The sequence below is a fragment of the Chrysemys picta genome, chromosome 3, assembly GCF_011386835.1.
Source record: "Chrysemys picta bellii isolate R12L10 chromosome 3, ASM1138683v2, whole genome shotgun sequence".
Lineage (NCBI taxonomy): Eukaryota > Metazoa > Chordata > Testudines > Emydidae > Chrysemys > Chrysemys picta.
In genome coordinates this window covers 201745307-201763333 of record NC_088793.1, presented here as the reverse complement: position 1 = coordinate 201763333, position 18027 = coordinate 201745307, and the positions used below count along the sequence as shown (strand labels likewise).

The window sequence follows — 18027 nt, the reverse complement described above, 5'->3', positions numbered from 1 at the left end:
GTGTGTTTAAGAAGTTCTTGGCAAAGCCTGAGTGAGTACCTTGCGTTATCTGTCACGTGTCACCAAAGAGTTAAACTACATGCTGGAGCGCCCATGAAGGTAGAGCTCTGTGGAGAGTGTGCATAGGACTTGGGGCAGGTTCAGAACTGGTTTTGGGACCTAGGGCAGCTGGACTGTTGGGTCCCACCATCCCACAGAAGGGTGTCAGACAGAATGTGCCCAAGAGGTAAGGACTAGAGATAGCCTCTGGATGCTGCTCAGATTCCGTGGGCTTGGGAGCACATGGGATCCAAAGACTGGGTCCAGTACAGCAGACTGGTGACCACCCACTAGTGGAGACCCTGCAGCAGAGACAAACCATTTCTTTGCCTACTTCACAGCCACAATGTAAGTTTTTTTTTTAAAAAGTCTTTGTATCCCATTTGATCAGATTCAGGATAGGATTTCTGGCCCTGGAACGCCAGCACTTCCCTCCTGCTGCATTTGCCACAGGTCACCTTAAGCCAAGGTGACCTGTTAGACCAAAGTCCAAGAAGTGGATGCCTAGGGGCAACCTGGTCAATGGAGGAGGAAAATTAGCCTTATGATTCATCGATTTTAGTCCTGCTTCAGGATGGGGTGTGTGTGTGGACTAGATGACCTCTCAAGGCCCCTTACAACCCTATACTTCTATGATTAGCTCATCTAGTCCCACCCTCTGTAGAACACAGGCACGAGAACTTCAAAGAAAGCTTTTATGTCCCGAGGCGTAGCAAGCTGGAAAACATGGGGAATGATCCCACAACCTCTCACATGACATTTCACTAGATAGCACAGTCTGTCAGGGGAAGGGCATTCTCCCTCAGCTTCCCACTCAACTGTCATTAGTTTCTGAGGGTGAACCATCCAAACAGGCCCCCTCGTGAGGGAGAGGGAAACTGAGGGAAGCAATGGTCCATCAATGAGGTGGGTAGGGATTTCAGGATTACTCACCCCCATCCCAAACACAAGGTCCAAACTGGGACTCACTGCGAGTTAAACCAACAGCCTCCTCGGTTAGCATCACGGTAGCCACAAAATCCTGGACCCCATTCAGAGGGCTTGTCATCCACATGGATGTTAAAGTCACTGATCACTAACAGCTCTGGCACCTAGATACTCTTCCTCCTTCTCTTCAGTTTGGGTTACTGTAAAACCTATGGTTGTGTTTAAAGCTAGGAAGGCATATTCAAGTCCCAATCCTGAAGTTACATTCATGTGGATGGAACCTTCTATCTGGGTTGAGAGCCCCTGGTTTTCACAGAGCTCCCTGTGGGCCCAAGATCCCACTGCACCAATCCAAGCACAGCTGGGCACCAAGATGGCCAGGGGCTGCTCTGTAATAATTTAAGAATGCCGTCCGTGAGCCGGTTATTGGGATGTTCGCTGTATGACTACACTGGGTTAAACAGGAAGGCTAAAGAATGACTTGAGAGGATACCTCAGTGCCCACGTGGGGGTTGTTACAAGGCAGTGGGGAGAGCCACTGGCCCTGTGGAGACCTCCCGTTGAGCCTACAAAACTGCGTTTGGACAGCAGGGACCCAAAGCCCACAAACCGAGAGAACAAAGAATGCTACAAACGATTCTCTCACTTAAGACAGGGAGACCGTTGTTGCTGAGAAGCTGGTCAGACTCAGACACATACAGACACCTGCTGGGGAGGCGTGAAGAAGTTAGACCATCCCTAGGAAGGCCTAGATCCATGTCAAAACCTTCTCCCCCCCCTTATGTTGTGCTTTATTATTACTGTTGAAATCAAACAATGCTTTGGTTTAAGGCGGCCATCTGGACACTCTGTTCACAGACCCCCGAAGGGAAGAACCACAGATGCTGAACCCAGCTGGACCTGCTGGGAAAGCACGGTTGATATACAGAGTATTGCAGCCACAGGCCTGGTCAAAGAGTAGGAGAATCCCATGATTTCACCCTGGAGATTATTATTATTTCACAGTTACAGAGCTAGTTACAGCTAGCTCTGTAACTGTGACAGGCGCCTTGTTTGATTTATTTCTCTAAAGCCTCTCTTCAGTATTTCCCTTTCAAGGCAGAGGTTTTGTCTGTGATAAGAAAAACAAACAGTAATAGATAATCTAGCAGAGAAAGGCATAATGGGTACCAGTGGCTGGAAGTTAAAACCATACAAATTCAAAGAAGAAATAAGACCTACATTTTTACCACTGAGGGCAATTAACCACTGGAGCAATCTACCAACAGAAATGGTGTATTCTCCATCTCTTGACATCTTTAAATCAACACTAGCCTTGCTGGAAGATATAATTTAGTCACACACAAGTACAGGGCTCAATGCAGGCGTAACTGGGTGAAATTTTACAGGTCAGACTAGATGATAATGGTGCCTTCTGGGCTTATATATGAATGAAGGTATTAAATCAATGGTTCTAAATAGTGTCATAGCAACAACATAATAGAAATCATTTAATTGCTGGGAAACACATTACAGTTACCTTCTTTAGAAAACACAAACTTGCACAGATAATAAATCGTAGCCCTTACTGCTCCGAACTTTACATCCTTTCATTAATTTTAGAGTAAACAAACTGGCATGAGGCCCAACCCATCTTCAACTGAAGCCAATGGGAATTTTGTTTCTTTTCCTACTAGTTGAAAGTGGGGTTTTCCTTAGTTTAAATGATCACACCAGTGCAAAAAACAAAAACAAACAACAATAAAATAAAAATATTAACAACAACAAAATGAACTCTATTTACTGTAGGTATTTCTTAAGAACCTATGGCCTTGGCCTTTAAGAACTGATACCAAAATTTATAGCACCTATTTAAAAACCATGATATTTGGGTTAGGAAATCAAGACTCTCAAATGTAAATTTTAAAACATCATGCAAAACCCTTAGGAACCAGCTTGCTGAACCCACTGAAGTCAATACCAAAACTTCTACTGGCTTTCAGCACTGCAGGATCTGGTCCAAATTTCTTCAACAGCAAACACTTGTGGGCTACCCCAGAGTGACACTGAAGAAGTGTAGGAGGCAGGACAATTTCTGGATTTAAAGGCTACCAGCAGTTAAAGTCAGAAAATCTGGTTGCCCCACATTCCTCCTCCAATCCCTCCCTCCAACTCAATCATTTCAGCCTGAACTTGGAACCGCTGTTTGTTCTAAAGCGGGTTTTTACACGCAGAAGTCTTTAGAAGCCAGGTGGAAATCAAGAACGCTCCCCGGGACTTCCACTGCCTATTTCTGCAAGCAGAGGACATAGCCTTGGGTATCTAGATCTCATTCTCCAAAGGACCCATTAAGGCCATTAGGCTTAAAAAAAAAACCCACCAAAACACCCTACAATTAATACGTCACCCCACAACTAACTGCCACTTGCCCCTAGGTTACAGATATCACACAAAGCAACCTGGTCTCTCCCACCCACATAGCAGGAGCTGCCCAGAGACCTGCAAACAGAGTAGGATTTTAAGGAAGGATCATTCCCCCCCTTCGATCACTCCTGCCAGGGGAGCCCTGGGGAGCAAAGCAAAGGCTGGAGAGCCTGGGGGAGCTGCCCACGGGAGAAGGGGTCCAGCTAGGGTGACCAGACAGCAAGTGTGAAAAATCTGGACAGGGGGTGGGGGGTAATAGGAGCCTATATAAGAAAAAGACCCAAAAATCAGGACTGTCCCTATAAAATCGGGACATCTGGTCACCCTAGGTCCAGCTGCCCCTGCTCAGGGTCGTTCCCCACCCATCACACTCACGTGCCTTGGCCAAGGGCAGCTCTCGCCTCCCAGACCGGCGGCTGCTCCCTCCACCAGCACCTGGTGCCTAAGAACCGCGAGGGGGAGGCGCCCTCCTCCCGGCCCTGCCCTGCGCTGCGCCGCGGCGGGGCCCCCGGGGGGCGGCGGGGAACCAGGGCGCGGCGTTAGCTCTCTCCGCTGCTCCTGCAGCCGGCCCGGCCCCGCTCCCGCGGGCATCCCGCCCCGTCTGGCAGGTCGGAGCAAGCCAGCCGGAGCGTGCAAACAGCACAGCGGCGGCTCTGCTCGCCTGCTGCACCGCCCCCGGCTTCTCCCTCTCCCCCCCCCAGCTAAATACAACACAAGCTTGTGGCGCTGTACAAATTATCCATCCATGGAGCTGCTGTGACTGCCACCCGAGCACCTCACAGGCTTGACTGTATTTATCCTCACAGCCCCCCCTGTGGGCAGTGCTCCTATCCCCCTTGTGCAGATGGGGACACTGAGGCCTCAAAAGGTATTTAGGTGCCTCACTCATTGGAATCAACAGCAGCCTGAGGCACCTAAATACCGTTGAGGATCTAAGTGACTTGCCCAAGGGCACCCAGGAAGACTGTAGCAGAGCACTTTGCCCAAGTAGTTTTTTGCCCCTTGGATTCTCCAACCCACGCACCTTTCTCACGGCGCTGGCAAAATACAGGTCGGTCCCACTGGTGCTTATTGACAGGCCTTGCACGCTCAGGTTCTTGTGCGATAAGACGGAGCCACAAACACATGCACGAGGCCAGACTTTCTGGCGTGTTGGGAATGTTTGCTTAGGATGTCAACAGCAGCCCTAGACAAAGTATAATTGTCAATCCCCCGCTCCTGCTCCCGGGGCAGATGTAACAGAGGATGGGGATTTCCAGCCACTCCTGAAAGACTGGGAAAGTATCAGACTGTTGTCACCAGCTGCTGCTGTGGGTCACCACGCCCTCATGACCAGGTAGTTCCCAGCTCCTGCTGCAAGGTGCCATGTCTGGCGTGACCTTCCTCCCCTGCCAGCAGCCCATGGAGGGACAAGGAGGACAGCAGTCCAGAAGTGAAAGAACAAGTAAGTAGGAAGGGGCCGCCTGGCCCATCATTTCTTTCTAGCTCTGCCACCTTCTATTTTATAAGGCCAGAAGGTTCCGCAGTATGTACTAGTCCCCATTTGTCCTGGTGTCACCACCACATTTACCTGCGGTAATTTCCCCTGATGGGCAGAGACGCTCTGTTTATAAATTAGGGAGATTTTTACCTGAAGGAGAAGCCTCCTCCCTATACAGGGCCTTGACAAGCACTCAAATTGTGGTAGGCCTGGCCTTAGCCCCCCTCCTTTAGGCATGAAAAGTCAAGTGGCATCAGGCCAAATAAACATGAACTGTCACATGACATCCCGAGTGCCCCCATGTGCTTTCACCTGACACCCTGCATGCCCCCACAAGCAATACTAACATGGTTGGACAGTACTGCTAGGGTGACCGTCCCGATATTTAGGTGTTTGTCCCGTGTGCCGACCGATCCAATATTTCGCTCTGCCCGCAGCACTCGGCTTTTTTTGCTCCACTGGCAGCATTTGGCTTTTTGGTTTTTTGGCTCTGCCGGCTGACCCCCACCCCCCCCCATGTGTCTGGATATTTTCTTCCTCTCATCTGGTCACCCTAAGTACTGCAAACATGGTCCCTCCTATGTAAAACCCTCTTGCCCCACAGGCTTCTCCCTGGAGAACACAGGGATACAAATGTTTCATGCAGCTATATGGGGCTTTGGTCCTAGAACTCAGACACTCAAGAGAATCAGTTCCCGGCTGTCTTAGTGCTACAGCAGGTGGCTTTCTGGAAAGCTGAGACAATTCAGAGTCATTGGAATAGTTGACTTACAACCCTGGCTCCTGCCAGATGCTCTGGAAAAGAATACAGGTCACAGGGCAAGGTGAAGCAAGAGACTCTACCTCTTTGCAAGCGGTAGCTAGAACAAGCGCAGGATGGTGAGGCGAGGTCAGTGGCTGCCCCTCAGTTGTCTCAGAGCTATCTGCTGACTTCCCACCAACCCTGGCTGGACTGGTGGCTGGCTCTTTCAATTTAGGAGCAAATGATTGCCTAAAGCTTTGATCAAATGAGGTCAGTGGGCATGGTCCAGAAGGGGTAACCTATGGAGTTATGCAAGAATTACAGGAACAGCTGTGTCCTATTCACAGTCTCGGCAACTCCTCAAAATGCCACAATATAAGTGAAATCGTCAGTTATCTACTTCTGAGGAGAGCATTACAACCCAATTCCCATCCTTTTTCTAGCCGCAGAGAATCGGGGATAAGCAGAGCAGGGTCCCAGCTGAAACATCTAACTAAGTTCCTACAGGAGATTTATCTTCAAAGCATTTACCATCCTCAACAATTCTTATGCTTTGCATACGGATGGCAGCCTTTTTCTTTCCCTAGCTTCTGTCATTACTATTTCCTTGATTCATGGATTCCAAGACCAGAAGGGACCATTGTGATCATCTAGTCTGATTGTTGTATAATACAGGCCATAGACCTTCCCCAAAACAATTCCTAGGCCATATCTTTTAGAATATAAGATTGAATCGTGATGGAAAATCCATCAGGACCCTTGGTAAATTGTCCCAATGGTTAATTACTCTCACTTAAAAATGTACACCTTATTTCTAGACTGAATTTGTCTAGCTTCCACTACCAGCCACTGGATTGTGTTGTGTCTTCTCTGCAAGAGCGAAGAGCCCATGATTAAATATTTGTTCCCTATGTTGGTACTTTTGATTAGTCTATGTCACTCCTTCACCTTCTCTTTCTTAAGATAAACTCCAAGAGCTCAATTTATTTATCACCTTTGCCATGTTTTATAATTCTTTAATGATTCTCATGAGTCTTCTCTGACCCTTTCCAATTTATCAACATCCTTCTTGAATTAAGGACACCAGAACTGGTCACAGTATTCCAGCAGCAGTTACAGCAGTGTCACACACAGTGGTTAAATAACCTCTGCTCCTACTCAAGATTCCCTTGTTTATGCATTATAGCAGGGGTAGGCAATCTATGGCACGCATGCCGAAGGCGGCACGTGAGCTGATTTTCAGTGGCACTCACACTGCCTGGGTCTCCTGGCCACTGGTCAAGGGGGCTCTGCATTTTAATTTAATTTTAAATGAAGCTTCTTAAACATTTTAAAACCCTTATTTACTTTACATACAACAATAGTTTAGTTATATATTATAGACTTATAGAAAGAGACCTTCTAAAAACGTTAAAATGTATGACTGGCACGTGAAACCTTAAATTAGAGTGAATAAATGAAGACTCAGCACACCCAGGGCCAGCTCCAGGCACCAACATAGCAAGCAGGTGCTTGGGGCGGCCAGTGAAGAGGGGGGTGGCATGTCCGGCAGTTCGGCGGCAATTCGGCGGCAGGGCCGTCACTCCCTCTGGGAGCAAAGGACCTCCCGCCAAATTGCCGCCGTAGAATGAAGCGGCGCTAGAACTGCCGTCGAATTGCCGCCGATCGCGATCGCGGCTTCTTTTTTTTCCCTCCCTGCTTGGGACGGCAAAAACACTAGAGCCGGCCCTGGGCACACCACTTCTGAAAGGTTGCCAACCTCTGCATTATAGGTTCGCATTAGCCCTTTTGGCCACAGCGTCACACTGGGAGCTGATTATCCATCCTGACCCCCAAATCTTTTTAAGTCACTGCTGCCCAGAATAAAGTCCCCAAGCATGTAAGTCTGTCTTAAGTGTACACAATCTTTGTTTACATACATTTAGTCATATTAAAATGCTATACTGATGTGATGTGCTCTCAGGATCTGTCTCCAGAATCAGGGGAGTACTAATATTGGCTTTAGGGAAGAAGAAACTTCACTTATCTTTTCCTGGGCAATTTTTCTGATCAGGGTCCTGAACTAGGATGACCAGACAGCAAGTGTGAAGAATCGGGACAGGGGGTGAGGGGTAATAGGAACCTATATAAGAAAAAGACTCAAAAATCGGGACTGTCTCTATAAAATCAGGACATCTGGTCACCGTATCCTGAAGAGAGAAAATTGAAGTAAACACACCGAATGATCAAGATATTCCAGGAGCTGAAATTCAGGACAGACACATGGTGCCAGGGAAGTCCGTCATTGGCCTGGGCTGAGGGTGAATACTGTCAGATACAAAGTCTCAGCTCAGGAGAAGGTGACCATAATGGAAACCAAGTGGCAGCCCAGAAACAAAAATCAAGTTCTTATGGGAGCCTATGGGGAATGTTGATCTCATCCAGACACGTGTGAATGAGCCAGAGTTCATATGATATCTATCCAGTAATTCCTATTACCTCACTTAGGCCCCATTGTATATGTCAGGCTGTCTAGAGTGGCTCATGACTGTGTGCCAACCTCAGGGCAGCCTATTAAGAAACAGGGCCCAAACTGGTTGGGGGGGGGGTCTATACGTAGATTTCACCAGCCAAGTAATCAAGTGTGAACTCCTCAAACACTGCAGCAGCCTTAACATGGAGTCAGACAGTCCTCGTAGGAACTCCAATCTATCCTGCCACCTAGGCAAGCCTGCCTTTGTGAGAGATCAGGGGTGGCCAACCTGTGGCTCCGGAGCCACACGCGGCTCTTCAGAAGTTAATATGCGGCTCCTTGTATAGGCACCGACTCCGGGGCTGGAGCTACAGGCGCCAACTTTCCAATGTGCCGGGGGGTGCTCACTGCTCAATCCCTGGCTTTGCCACAGGCCCTGCCCCCACTCCACCCCTTCCCTCCCCCTCCCCTGAGCCTGCCGTGCCCTCGCTCCTCCCTCCTCCCCCCCAGCCTCCTGCCTGCCACCAAACAGCTGATTAGGAGGTGCAGGGAGGGAGGGGGAGGCGCTGATCGGCGGGGCTGCCGGTGGGTGGGAGGTGCTAGGAGCGGAGAGGAGGGGGAAGCTGATGGGGGGCTGCTGACATATTACTGTGGCTCTTTGGCAATGCACATTGGTAAATTCTGGCTCCTTCTCAGGCTCAGGTTGGCCACCCCTGTGATAGATGGTCCCTTCCACCAAAAATCACATCATCATTCAGGTTACTCCCAGTCCCAAAGGACCAGTCATTTACCCAGATCAATTGCACCTTCGATCTCTCACCAAAGACAACGCCCATAGCCAATCCTGTAATAAACTGATTATAGATTTATGAACCAAGAAAAAGAAATGTTATGTACAAGGTTAAAGCAGGTAAACACACACACACACACAAGTTACAGCCTTAGGTCCCAAAAGGTAATAGAAACGGCTGCGATATTCGAGCTTTCTATGACCTCCAGAGCTAAGCAAAGCAGCGTGTGGATCCCTCGCTTATGCTTAGAACTCTTGTCCTCTCCACTTTCCAAGCAGCAGGGTGATCAAGTTCCTTCTGGTCAGGGATTTGTATTCCCTTCCCCTAGAGCATCTGTCTCCTCTTCCTGGGTGTGTGTGGAGGGGCAATCAACAAAGTCATTGATCTTCGATGTTTCACAATGGCTCATTTGGTTTCAAAGGGCCTTACTGTGTGCAGGACCCGCACTCCATACTCATGATTGCTTCTTTCCTGTCTGGCGAGTTACACAGTTACAGAGATTTACAATGCAAACACTCAATGGATACAGATGTTATAAGTGAAACCGGTCCGTGCAGCACCCTACAAGCATTTCATCAAGTCTAAACACTAAACACATTCTTATCAACTTACCATCTATTACAACAATAGGAACACACGGGTGAGCCAGACTGGTTCCTAGCTGTGCATTTGTCAGTGTGCAGTGAGGCCCAGGGCCTTGGCATGAGCTGGCACCTGGTCTGCCGGAGTCACAGAACGTTCTCCACTCCCTCAAACGGTGGAATGCAGAGGATCAGATTTTTTTTTTTTTAAGGGATCCTCCCAATTCAGTCCAGGAAATGGGTATTAGAAAGAGAGCGAGCGAGCATAGCGTCCACCAGATAGAACACAACGATTCATGGAGGTCTCGGAGCTCTGCTCCTTCCACGGGTAACACACTTAGGGGAAACCTAGGTTCCTGGTCCTGCTCCAAATTAGGGAAAGCAAGGATTTGAACCGGGGTCTCTCATATTCCAGGTGATTGCTCTAGGCTCTTCTCTCTCTTCTTTTTATCAAAAAAATATCTGAAAAGCAGCGGTGGTTTCGTTTCACGCTGGAACAAAACCAAATGGGAAAACCTTGAACTTTTTCATGAAACAATTCTTGTTATCTGGCCAGCCCTTCAGACGACAGCAGCTTTGGGAGAGACTGATGAGACCTGGGCAATGGGGTTTGCAAGAAATGTGCAAAAGGAATGTACAAAATGGGGAATGTTCCATGCAGAGACTGCGTGAGATGTCCTTCTCTTATTAAACCCTTTGTATTGTTGGCAGAAATCAGTGGGCTCCAAAAATTAGTCGGCATTGGTGGGAGGAAATGCACCTTGGTAGCTCACAAGCTGCATAGTGGAGCAATGGTTACTCTGATGTGCTCAGTATGCCCCTGCAGTGTCTTGAATAAGCTCAGGTCATGCAGCTGGCAATGAGCCATATTTGCTATGGTGAAGATAATGGTATTGGAATCCTAGCTGGCCTTAGCAGAGGCCCATTGTTGTAAATGTGTCCCTACAGCTGATAGCCTGATGGGCTGGAGGGATGGAAGAAATGGGGAAAAGATAACGAATTGACCTTTTTGTAGTGGACTTTGATGCTTCCCTTTCCCACAGCTGCATCATCTGCCTCCTACAAGGGCTTCCTCTGATCCTGTCTTTGTGGGAAAGGAGTGGCTGCGTCAGCTGGTTAGTTTGAGATACAACATGATCCTTCCTTAGTAACTTAGTTCTGATGATATTGCTGCCTTCCTTGCACTAGGATGACCAGATGTTCCGATTTTATAGGGACAGTCCCAATATTTGGGGCTTTTTCTTATATAGGTGCCTATTACCCCCACACTCCCTCCCTATTTTTCATACTTGCTATCTGGGCACCGTAACTTGCACTGAGTTACAGCTCCCTGACTTTGTGATGGGACTCCCTGACTTTTTAATGGTAGGCAGGTGACTTCCCCATTATCTAGAGGGAAGGATGATCTGTGTGTGCTGTATTGGAGCTGTTGGGGATTAGGCCCCTGCTAGTCCCTTTTGTGGAGGAGGTTGGAGAGGAATTTCCTAGACTAGGGCTGGGGAGTTATAACAAAGAATAATGGGACGTAGTGAGGAAAAGGAAAACGTAAAAGGAATATGTGGAAGGGTATCCTGAGTCTGAGGTCCATCGGGCTGTGGAATAGTTTCCCAAGGAGGGAGTCCTTAACCCCCACCCATCTCGTGGGACTTTAGAACTAGATTTGAAATCCATCAAAGGTAAGAGTTTCACATCATCACGGGGATGATCTTCAAAATCTTTGGCATCTCTAATGCCTATGAAATTCATTGTACATTCCCAGATGCAATATCAGAGTAGCAGTTCCCCTTCACTGATGGTGCTAAAGTCCAACCTCTGCAAAGTGCCGCTGAGATTCCAGGGCACCACCCATTCCTACTAAATAGTGTCTTCCCTCTTCTGTGGATGATATTAATACTGCAGAGCCACTGTTCCCACAGCGGAGGTGACAGGGTTATCTCCTCTGAGGCTGTATTGCAAATTTATGGACAAACGTGTGGCATTTCCCCTGGGACGCCATGCTCTGCTTCTCCTCACAGCAGACACTGCAGCTCTGTGCTCCACCCAGGACTGGCCAAATTGTGAGAATTCAGAGACAAGCCATCACCCCTTGTATCTTCAAGTCCTTCTGATCCTGAACCTAGCTGCTTTTCTGTTCTCTCTGTGTGGCCCGGGGACATTAGGGCCTTCGCTGCCTCTGGAAGAGCAGGTGGGGATATTGGGCAAGCACTTCTCTAATGCTTTGTCTACACTTAGTGACGTGTAACGTCAGGCACTACTCGCGTAGCTATGTGCTGAAGTGCATGGCTGTGGCTTGAGGGAGGCAGCGGGGAGGCAGTGGTTCACTACATGCAGTGTAGTCGTGGGAGGCCCTGCTTGGGTGTGTAGAGAGCCATGTGGGGCTCAGTTGTGTATATACCCTAGGGTTCAGGCATGTAGGGCACTCTACTTGCTTAAGCTATATCCTCATTGTCTCCATTGCTATTGAAATACCCATGCTAGCTAGGGGTGCTGTGTCTGTATTCCACGTGCCACCACAAGCGTAGCTGTACTTTAAGGGTATGTCTGCACGGCCAGTGAAGGTCTGATTGTAGCATGGGTAGGCCATGGATTTGCAATGCAGCCTCAGAAGAGATAACAGGTAACAGGTGACAATAGTCATGTAGACATGGTGGCACAGGCTTCAGCGGGGGCTAGCAACCTGAGTACAAGACTTCCAGGGACTTTGGGTACATATTCTGGTTGCTAGCCCAATGCCACGATTGCTATTGTTACCTGTGCTAGCTAGATTAAAAGTAACACGGGTATGCCTACTCATGCTGCAGTCAGACCTTTATTTTGTTTGCAGGGTAACCATACCCCCGGAGGAAAGTTCCCTGCAGAACATCCTTTGTATCTCATTTCTAGTTGCATGTGTTGTTCCTTTTCCAGAAGCAGCGAGACAGTCAGACAAGGGCCTGGGAGAGAACAGAGAGAAAGGTTCCTTGTCTTTCTAAAGTCTAATTTGCAGGGAAAGCCTCTCTGGGGAAATTGACAAAGAACCTGTTCTCTATGCCAGTGACTGAACTTGCCAACCCTCGAACGCTGTCCAGTTGTGTCTGGCTCCTGAGGGGTGAGGGGGGCAGTGTGGGAACCTACCGGTCAGCCCTCTGATAAGGTCTACTGCATGTGGTCCTGACATATCACCTCCATATCAGGGTTCTGCCGCTTGTGCAGGGAAAGCCCCTGGCGGGCCAGGCCGGTTTGTTTACCTGCCACGTTCGCAGGTCTGGCCGATCGCGGCTCCCACTGGCCGCGGTTCGCTGCTCCAGGCCAATGGGAGCTGCTGGAAGCGGCGGCCAGTACGTCTCTCAGCCCGTGCCGCTTCCTGCAGCTCCCATTGGCCTGGAGCAGCGAACCGCGGCCAGTGGGAGCCGCGATCGGCCGGACCTGCGGATGCGGCAGGTAAACAAACTGGCCCGGCCCACCAGGGGCTTTCCCTGCACAAGCGGCGGAACAAGTTTGGGAACCACTGCCCTATGCATCCGAAGAAGTGGGTTGTAGCCCACGAAAGCTTATGCTCTAATAAATTTGTTAGTCTCTAAGGTGCCACAAGTACTCCTGTTCTTTTTGAGGATACAGACTAACACGGCTGCTACCCTGAAACCTGTCATTATGCAAGGCACTGCCCTAAGGTCTCCTACCCGGATCTCGTCTCTGAGATGCCACAGTCACAGTGATGATTTCTCCAGTTTCACCATTCCACTCCCTGAGTTCTCCTTGATGGCCCTGCCTATGCATGCAGATTCAGACTACTGTATAAGAAACAGAAAGAGAAGTTCCCACGCACTTCCTCTATATATTTGCCTTTCCCTTTGGGTCTATACACTACATTCCTACAGGCCATCTGGGCTGTTCGATACACCTGTTTTATGCATGTCTATTATGAATATTCCTTGACAAGGCTGAAGAGGGATGTGAAATTTAGATTTCACTCCATTCAATGCTTGGCAAAGTAATTCAGACTCAGGAGAAGATCTTTCAGGGGTCGAAGAACTCTGATGTCCAAATCTTTCCCCTTTTATTTCCATGAGCTTGTAACGTGTTACATGCAAGCGTGTTTCTTGGTTCCCAAGCTGGGAATTCAGTTCTTTGGCTTCCCTCTGTGGACTCTCCAAAACAATGCAACCCTTAGCTTCTCCTGAGAAGCTGGCATTATTATCCCAGTGCTCCAGGGGTGACTGACCAAAGGGGAGAGAAGGCAGAGGTGAGCATTGGCCACATGTCCTGCTGCCCTCTAGTTCCTGCAAGTCATGAGGCCCTAAGTGGAACCATGTGGTCATTAGGATCCGGGTGCTCTGAAACGAACTATGGGATGTGTGCCTATAGAAGAGCTGAAGAAGCCCCATTGTAAGAACGAGTCAGATTCTCCACAGGGAATGCCTCTCAGCTCCCAGAGCCCTCGGGGAACAGCTGAAGGCCTGGGAGAAAGGAAATAGAGCTCTGGGTAAGCTTCCTTGTGTCTTCAAATTTGAATTGCCACAGGACTGTGTGCAGGGAGTCAGAAAGCAGCTGGTGTGTCGGCCAGTAAGCGCAACATTAAAAAAAAAAAAAAAGCCAGAGGTGTGAATCCCCAGTTGTGGTTGCTGTTGCTGTGCTGGGAAGTTTAGGCCCGTGGAGCCTGCTCAGAGGTGAAGTTGTGAGCTCAGACTTGCGGTCCTGTTCTTCTGTCCTCCTTCATTTGGGTGGAAGAGAGAAGTAAGGAGAGCCACAGAGCTCCAAGGAAATTGCAGGAAAGTCCCTCTTCCCCGGATTCCCCGATCAATACATATTCTAAATGAGCCTCACTTGATGTGACCTCATGCCCGGAACCAGTCAGGCCTGACATTCCCTCTAGAGTTTGATTCCTCCTGTTCCTTAAGTGTCCACTGAGGGTCTCCTGCAGAGATGGTTATAGTGACAGATCAGGCTGCTATTCCGAGATGGACACAATGAATGCAACATGTCTCTGGAATTGTCCATCCCTGGCTCTGCGTAGTGGGGACTTCACAGGGCTCAGTTCCCACACTCGTTAGGCTATTGGGGAACTCGGAACTGCACTGGAAATTCTGGAATGTGCATATGTAGTATAATATGTACCGCCTATATCCATAAATATACAGTGCTTAAAATGCAGACAAGCCTCTTCACTATAGGCATAAAGCTCTCACTTTATCATGCCTAAGTCGCATGGAAAATCAATGGAATTTAAGCTTAAAAAAAAATGTATCCAGTTGTTTAGCAGCCTAAGTATCCGAAAGATAAAATTCCATCTCCCTGTGCCTTTTTTATATATAGCTTCTGCATTCTCTCTTAGCTAGATCAGCCCCTGCCTCTTCAGAGTCTTAAAGCCTTTTTAATTATGGTTAATTATATTGATTTAAGATCCAAGACATATTGAAGGGGGGGATAATTTAGGTGCAGACACAAGACAGTTCCCCCACAAGAAAGAAAGCGATGTCTGTGCAAATTTTGTGCATAGAAAAGACTTGAGGAGTCAGAGCTGAGTGCTGGGCAATCCTGCCAACAATCGAGGATCCTGTGTGATTCACGCCTTGTGAACATGTCACCCCTCAAGGCCTGGATTCTTCGTGGAGGATTTCAAAAGCCTGCCTTTCCTTTATAGCCGGCTCTCATGCTCGAAAAGCAGACGGTGGAAGTGGTAGCATGACCAATGTGAAACCTGAGACACTTAAAAAGCATTCTAGAAAACCCCTGGAGTGTGAGTAACAAGGAGACGTGAGCAGAGGGGGACTCATTACTCAGACCAGAGTCAGGGCAATAACGCATGGATGTGCATCACAACAATCTGTATTTTCCCCAGACGTCTGATGTAATGACTCTAACCTTTGTCATGTTGTTTTTGACTTGAGTTCTAAAGGTCTGTACAGTATCAGTTGCAGCCAGAATCATTTGTCATATTTGAGGATTAGCTAATCCATTAAACCTATCACTCAGTCTTTCTCCTTGATTCAGTACAGCAGTGGCTCCAACACACACACACACTCACCCCCCCCCAGCGGGTTGGAGTGTCTTGCAAGATTGATAAAAATAACGAATGGGGCAGTTGTGAAAGATCTGAGGCAGGGAGGGTGAGATTAGGTAGTGCTATGGATTGGTTTTTAATCTCAGTCCATTGAAGTCAATGGTAAAGGGGAGGCAGTTGGATTGGACCGATACGGGACACTTTTGCAAATCCCACCTTTAAATCCATAGTTAGGCGCCTAAGCAGAAGTAGCCTCTTCTTCAAAGATGCTGATCACCCACAGCTTCCCAGCAGAAGCCACCTTTAAAAACACCGGTCACTTTTATTTAGGTGCCTAAATGTGGACATAGGTGCTTAACTTAGGAGCCTGAGTTTGAGAACATTGGCCAATAATAATAAATTAACCGAAATACTATGCTTTTCTATAGCGCTGTGCATTTTGGCGCTCAAAGCAATTTTTATCGGGGAGGTAAGTGTTCTTGTTCTCACTTTGCAAATGGAGAAACTGAGTCAGAGGGGCTTTGTCCCTGGTTGTATAGATTGTCAGTGACAGGGCCAAAAATAGAACCCCAGTGTCCTGAAAATTAATCCCTGGCTTTAATCACTAGACGTGCTCCCTAATGCAGCACGCTTTGTGTTGCACACATCAAACACTTCATGTAAGGTCTTTTGTTGCTAATGTTCCTGCAATACAACTATTTCCCATTTAACAATAGGAGGGCATCTGTGATCTAAAGGATTGTGAATCCTGGGTTCTGTTCCCAACTCTGCCACTGATGGGACAAATCACTTAACTCTGTGCCTCAGTATCCCCATCTGTAAGCTGCTTGTGATAATGAAGGGGGGGGGGTGGCTTCCTTTTATGGACACCTAGCCAGCCAGTAGCTATAAAATCCCTCTTAGTAGCTATTCTCTAATTGCTCTATCTGTAAAGGGTTAAAAAGTCTCACTGTTATGCATAGGTAAAAGGAAATGAGTGGGCACCTGGCCAAAAGAGCCAATGGGAAGGCTAGAACTTTTTAAAATAGAATAAAGACTCCCCTTTTGTCTGTCTCTGGTTGTTTTCCGGGGAGAGGTGGATGGGGCAGAGCTATGTTGTAAGAAGCTTGGGCCAGGGATGAAAAAATCATCAGTATCACACCTAGAAACAACCTATTTAAAACCCCAGATATGTAAGTAGATCAGGAAATGTCTAGGAAGACACGATTAGGTTTATCCCTTTTATTTTGTTATGGCTTGTGGATTCCTCTGTGCTAACCCCAGGTGCTTTTGTTTTGCTTGTAACCTTTAAGCTGGACCTCAACAAAGCTATTCTTGGTGCTTAGTCCTTGTAGTTGCTCTTTTAAAATCTAGCACTAGCCTGAGTTCCCAGATGTATTTTCTTTCTTTCTATTTTATTATTAAAATTTACTTTTTTTAAGACCACGATTGGATTTTTGTGTCCTAAGAGGTTTGTGCACATGTTGTTTAATTAGCTGGTGGCAACAGCTGATTCCCTTTTTTTCTTTCTCAGCTCTTCCCCGGGGGCGGGGGTGAAAGGGCTTGAGGGTACCCCACAGGAAGGAATTCCCAAGTGCACTTTCCTGGGCTCTCAAAGAGGTTTTGCCCTTGGGTGGTGGCAGCATCTACCCATCCAAGGTCAGAGAGAAGCTGTAACCTTGGGAATTTAATACCAGCCCTGGAGTGGCCAGTTTTAATTTTTAGAATCCTTGCGGGTCCCCACCTTGTGCACTCGAAGTGCCAGAGGGGGGCATTAGCTGTGACACTGTTAATGATGTACTTCCATTGTTGTATACTGCTGTGAGATCTAAGGATGAGCAACACTACACGCTGTTTTGTGACACGCCAATGCGTCTGTATTAGGAATGTAGTTATTGGGCATCTCCACCTGATTTATTGTAGTGCTGTACTGTGTAATCAGAGAAATACGAGGTGAAGAAATCCCACGGGGTAACCTACGACCTGATCGCATTAAAGTCAAAGCGAGTAGGTCTGGGTCCAGATCAACCAATGGCTTTATCCAGTCTAGTCTTAAATGTCTCAGGCGATGGGGATCCCACTGTTTCCCTTGGGAGACTATTCCACAAGCTAAAAGAGCTCGTGGTTGTGCAGCTTTCCGAGATAGTCCAAATCCAGTGCTTAATACTATGCTAATGGGAATCTGGGAAAAATCGGAGGTAGATAGATCCTCCTTTTCTTGATTATTTTTATCCCATTGGTCCTATTAATATTGCCCATAATAAGTCCTATTCCCTGCTGAGCCCCACTTTCAAGTATGTATAGACGATATCTAGAAATAGTGTTTTTATTTATTTTGTATTATAGTAGCACCGAGAGAACCCACCTGAGATTAAGGCCCCATTGTGCTAGGCACTGCACATAATAAAAGACACTCCCTGCCCCCCAAAAGAGTTTACAATGTAAATAGGCACCACAAAGAGAGTTAGAGGGGAAACCACTTTCTGGAGGTTACACACAGCAGGTCGGTGGTAAAACCAGGACTAGAACCCAGCTCTTTTGATCCCAGTACAATATTCTAGCCACTAGACCTTACTGCCTCTCAGTGCAGAGCTGTGCAGTAGTTATGCAGTAGCACTACAGACAGCTATGAAATGAAACACTTCATAGAATT

The 18027-nt window shown here is 47.8% G+C and overlaps 1 protein-coding gene across 2 annotated transcripts in view; it reads right to left on the bottom strand.

Moving 5' to 3' along the window:
* FERMT1 (FERM domain containing kindlin 1) overlaps positions 1-3940 on the bottom strand; it is a 34923-nt gene extending 30983 nt beyond the window's left edge. The window contains exon 1 of one of the 2 annotated variants that reach the window (XM_008173766.4): positions 3745-3940. The gene's annotated coding sequence lies outside the window, so the exon portion shown is untranslated. The remainder of the gene's footprint in view (positions 1-3744) is intronic. The other variant, XM_005287431.5, reaches the window with a different exon arrangement.
* Positions 3941-18027: the final 14087 nt, after the last annotated feature.